Source organism: Gallinula chloropus (genome assembly GCF_964237585.1).
Source record: "Gallinula chloropus genome assembly, chromosome: 3".
Lineage (NCBI taxonomy): Eukaryota > Metazoa > Chordata > Aves > Gruiformes > Rallidae > Gallinula > Gallinula chloropus.
The window spans coordinates 23,842,624-23,848,623 of NC_140087.1; positions in this window are offsets into that span (position 1 = coordinate 23,842,624).

A 6,000-nucleotide genomic window follows, 5' to 3' on the forward strand; every position below is an offset into this window, starting at 1 on the left:
CTGTTAGAAGGTAAGATCATGCAAGTCCCCCAGGGACTGCATGAAAGCTGAGCCTGGCAGAGTGAGTGGCATATGGCAGCTGGGAGGCTCAGTCATGCTTAATTCAAAACCAATCCTTTTTAATCATTGACACAGAAAGCAGATTTGATATTGTCTAAGATTTGAGCTGTCAGCAGCAGTAATGCACTCCAGGGCCACCTAAATAAACCCGTCAGTAGACATCAACAAGTCTTCCTATTCCTAGTACAAACCTGTGTCAGGTTTCCAGGAATTCTTGTTTCATGAGAACATCTTAGAGAGTTCTGTGGCCATTACACCCAAGGTAGTTTTTCAGCATGAGTCCTATAAGCAAGTAGTGTTTGGGCCCATTTTCCTGTTGGAGAATTCCATCCCACCTCTTCAACAGCCTTGTTTAGTTGGGGTTTTTGGGGGAATAGGTAGAAGGAAAACACCACAAGTCTCAGTCAAATAGAATAAATTCTGTGATAAAACCACAAATCTGTGTTAAATTTGGTACCTTCAGTGCAGAATAATTAAAAATCACTATTCTGAAGTGAAGAATATTCCAGATACAAGGTTACTGTAAGACAAGATCTGATATCCTGATCTAAAGATTTCGCCCCCCCCCCCCCCCCCCATTTCTTCCTATGATGTCCTGTGGCTTACAATTCTTCCCATATAACATGATCTGCTGATATGAAGCCGTTCTGGAGGTTACTAATCACACTTTAACTACAGCTAAAAATGTTGCAATATGTATTTCAACATTGGCATCACAAAGATCCTTTGTTCCATTTCCTGGAAGTGGAACTCTTTTTCTTTTTTTAAAAAAAGATTTAGACTCTGCTCATTCATACAAAGAGCAGCATCTGAGAAATCCAGTCTGGGAACTTTGGCAGCCCCCAAAATAACAGGATTTTTTTTGTCTGCACTTTGGTGGCCTGTGGGACAGACCTAAGAAAAGAGGCTGGAGCACCTCTCCTATGAAGACAGGCTGGAGAGTTCTGGGCTTGTTCTGCCTGGAGACAAGAAGGATAAGGGGAGACCTAATTGCAGCCTACCAATACTTCAAGGGGTCCTTCAGGAAAGTGAGAGAGGGACTGTTCTTCAGGGAGTGTAGTGATAGGACAAGGGGCAATGGCTTTAAGCTGAAAGAGGGTAGGATAGATGTTAGGAAGAAATTCTTTACTGTGCAGGTGGTGAGACACTGGCCCAGGTTGGCCGGAGAGGTGGTGGAAGCCCCATCCCTTGGCAGTGTTCATGGCCAGGTTGGATGAAGCTTTGGGCAACCTGGTCTTGTGGAGTGTGTCCCTGCCCGTGGCAGGGGGGTGGAAATAGATGATCTTTCAAATCCCTTCCAACTCTAACCATTCCATGATTCTGTGACTCTAAACACGACACATCCTGACGAAATCATACACAAGTGGGAAAATCCTATTCTGCTGGGAGGAGAAAAACAAGAATTTGGAAAAACACAGCAGTTATAGGAATGCATGGGTTTTATTAATGGATTGAAAAGTGTGTGCAGAAAACCACCTAGATTTTCAATTGCAGGGGCTTGTATGTGGAAGGCTTCCCATTACTTATCTTACTGTGTGTGGGAAGTAGAAAGGGACATGCACAATGATGACATATTGTAGTGTATAGGTAGAAAGTTTGTAGATCTCAGATCTGTTCTGAAAATCTCGCAGAAATTCCAGGATGATGGAGAAAGCATCAAGGTTCTTGTCCAGAGCCTAATATTCATTAAGAGTAAATTCTGTCATATACTGGGAACAACCTGCAGGTGTCACTTGAGTGTACAAAATAGAAACAGGATTTGGAGTTTAACAGCTCGGCTGTAGGGATAGAATTGCCTTGGTTGGAAGGGACCCTTTAGATCATCAAGTCCAGCCATCATCCTAACCTGCCATTCACTACTAAACCATGTCCCTCAGCACCACATCTAACCATCTTTTAAATACCTCCAGGGATGGAGACTCCACCACCTCCCTGTTACAATGCCTAGCAGCACTCTCTGTGAAGATGTTTTTCCTAATATCCAATCTAAACCTCCCCTGGTGTAACTTGATGCCATTTCCTCTTGCCCTGTCACCCATCACTAGGGAAAAAAGGTCAGCCTCTGCCTCTCCATAACCTCCTTTCAGGTAGTTGTAGAGAGCAATTAGGTGTCCCCTCAGCCTCCTCCAGACTAAACAACCCCAGTTGCCTCAGCCTCTCCTCAAAACATTTATTCTCCAGTCCTCTCACCAGCTTCATTGTCCTTCTCTGAACATGCTCCAGGACCTCAATGTCTTTTTTGTAGTGAGGGGTCCAAAACTGAATACAGTACTCGAGGTGCAGCCTCACCAGAGCTGAGTACAGGGGCACAATCACTTCCCTAGTCCTACTCACCACACTATTCCTGATACAAGCCAGGATGCCATTGGCCTTCTTGGCCACCTGGGCACACTGCTGGCTCATATTCAGACGATTGTCAGCCAGTATTCCCAGGTCCTTCTCTGCCAGGGATCTTTCCAGCCATTTTTCCGCAAGCCTGTAGTACTTGGGGTTGTTATGACCCAAATGCAAGACCTGGAACTTGGCTTTGTTGAACCTTATGCTGCTGGCATTGGCCTACCAATCCAGCCTGTCCAGATCCTTCTGTAGGGCCTTCCTACCCTCCAGCAGATCAACGCTCCCACCTAACTTAGTGTTATTTGCAAACTTACTGAGGGTGCACTGAATCCCCTCATCCAGGTCATTAATAAAGATATTAAAGAGCACTGTTCCCAGCACAGACCCCTGAGGAACACCACTGGTGACTGGCCGCCAACTGGATTTAACTCCATTCACCACCACTCTCTGGGACCAGCCATCCAGATAGTTTTTTACCCAGAGAAGAGTAGACCCACCCAAGCCAAAAGCAGTCAGTTTCTCTAGGAGAATGCTGTAGGAAAGGTGTCAAAAGCTTTGCTAAAATCCAGATTGACAACATCTGCAGCTTTGCCATCATCCACTAAGTAGGTCTAACCTTATCATAGAAGGAGATCGAGTTGGTGAAGCAGGACCTGCCTTTAAGTGCCACATGCTGACTGGGCCTGACTTGTTTTTTCTGCACATGCCTCATAATGACACTCAGGATGATTTGCTCCATAATCTTCCCAGGCACTGAGGTCAGACTGACAGGCCTGTAGTTCCTTGGGTCCTCCTTCTGGCCCTTCTTGTGGATGCCCTGATACTGTAGGTAGAAGTTAATTGCTTAACTGATTGGTGGGTTATTTTCTCTTAATACTCAAGTATGGTTCAGTTTCTGTTACTGGGTATTCTGCACAAATGATCTGATTGTTTGATGTAAGTTAAAGCTTGAATAATATATGGGGCAGGTCATAGAAGAGTTATACTGATAAGGAAAAAAGACATCACAAAAGTGACTTTAAAGTCAATCAGCAACTTTTTCAATAAACTCAGAGACAAATTGTGCAAGATGCTCTGCATCCTGAGGTTATTACATATCTCATGCCAAATTTCTAGTACTTTGAAAGCGAGTCATAAGGTCTAACTATTTTGGAAAGCTGGTGTTCCCTAAATATGCAGATATTGGCAGCATAAATGTCTGTAAATGCTTATTTGGCAGGGTATATCTGCGGCCTTTTCTCAAAAAGCTTCAGCTCTTTGAGATTAAAAGATTTCCATGTTAGTTCAGTCCTTGACTCACTCCCTATTCCTAAAGTTAGTGCTTTTTAGTTCAGAAGAGAGCTTTTGCACATGCTCAAGAATGTCCTGAATCCTCATCAACTTTGTTGGGCCATAGTTGTTGTCCTGAAGTGTTGAGTAGGGAAACAATTATTGCTATGGAATTTTTTTCTTCTGTTTACCTAATTGTGGGTGCAGTTTTCTGGAAGCTAAAATTCTGTAACAGAGGAGACTTCTTTTACAGTTTACTACAGTTTTTGCTTTTAGTCTACGAGCAAAGCATTCTTGTATTGAATTTCAGCAAAACATCTAAAGGAATATGATGGAGTTTTCTATACATAGATGTTTTTAGTGTAGGACTGAAAAGTTTTAAAAAATTCAAGCCTTAGTTGCAATGTTAATGCAGAGACTTGAAGCAAGGCTAGATCTATGAAGTAGCACAATCCAAGGGTCCAGCATTAATTGGAAATTTTAGACTCCTAAATTTTAGTGAGTATTTTTCATTTTACATAGTCTGACATTATTAGGAGGATCATATCAACACTTACACGACTCAGATTATGTAGCAGTATGTTCAAGGCTTTTGACACAGTCTCCCGTAACATCCTCATTCTGTGATTCAACATATTGTATGGACAGATTATTTATAACAGTGTGATATATGTTTATAACATGAAGAAAAGAATAAAAGAAACTCATTTTGCTTAACTGCCAGAAAAATAGGTTTCAGAAGACATAGGTTCAAATTGTCTTTCCAGACAATGAGGTCATGAGCCTTCTGAAACAAAACTTTTATTGCGGTTCCAGTAGAGTTAGTGTTTTTTCAGCAAGATCTCCTGAGGTATAGCTGAATCCCTGCTGATGCTTTCGTGTCTTTAGAACAGAAATGTTCTCATTCCTGAAAGCAAGTTATCGTCAGGAAAACTGTGTTCACAGACAGCTGCAGGTACCTTGCCACGGGATGGCAGTGTGACAGCACGTGTTATGTTTAATTTTTTCTGAAGCATTCTGGAAACATTGGGCATTGAAGCTAGAATTTGCCTGCAACTAAGGGCAGCATTATTGCTTTTTAAACTTTTCAAAATACTCTTGTTTACCCTGTATGGTTAGGGCATCTTCGGATTCATTTTCATTACATTGTTTCCTTTTGTGCTGTTCATTAGCTATACAATACGCTTTAAGTATCTTTTCTCTTTCAAAGGATTACACTTTTTTAGCAGGTCATCTCAGAAATTTTAGTTCATAGTCCTTTGGTAGGTTCTCACAATTCTTATTTTCAAAGACCTCAAGCTTTTTTTTTTTTTTAATCATTGTTTATCTTATTGGGATATTTTATCCTTCGGTATTTTGTCAATGTTCATCTTTTTCCATCCTGCCATTCTTGAGTAAGAATCACTGTTCTTATCAGCAAAAGAGTTGCCATTTTTTAACTTGGGAAATATTTTATCTGCCCAGTAAAAATAAAAACTTCAGCTTTAATTTGTCTTACTTAAACGCACCTTTCTCTCAGTTACATAGGAGATTTATAAAGATGCTTTAGAGATCAGTGTAAATTGACATTTCTGATTCATTACTGAGTAAAATAAGCTCAGAATGAAACTTAGTGAAGAAAATGACTAATTAAACATCCAAACGGTTTGATGATTGAGAGCAAAATGAACAGAAAACGTTACTTTTCATAAAACCTTCCTCAAGTAATGTGCAAAGAACACAAAGTACTTATAAAATGCCTGTAGTTTAATAAATAAAATGCTGAAGTTCAGATACTCAACAGAGAGAAAATCTAAGTGTCTCTTCTCTCATTTCTGCCTGTTCTGTTGAGCAAGAAGCCAGGAATCGATTGAAGATGCTTTTCTACCTGTACAATTTTCAGTGTTGGCTAGCTCTACAAACTTCTCTCCCCATCTCTAGAGATCTTTAAGGATCTCTTCTTGGCAGGTTTTGTAATAGATTTTTACCCTGTCACAGTGTATAATGAGTATCTATTTTAACCATTGTTTCTATGTACATTTTATCAATTCTACTTTTTCTAACTCCTACTCAGGTGCCTGTCTTGATTCTCTTACCTCCTGAGCACAGGCTTGCCTTCATTTAGAAAGAAGTTACTGGCAAACAGTTTTTTCCAGTTTCTGGTTTCGTATGCAGTTGTTAACTCAGTTCTTAAATTTTCATTCTGAGACTAGGAATCTAGGAATTGACCTTGTTCCTCCTTCTTTCCCCACCACACTGTTTTTTCTCAGTTTTTCTCTTTCTACTCTTGGAATGCAGTCAGAATTTGTACATAACATGGTATTGCCTTCTTTTTCTATGTACCTTTTTTCTTCT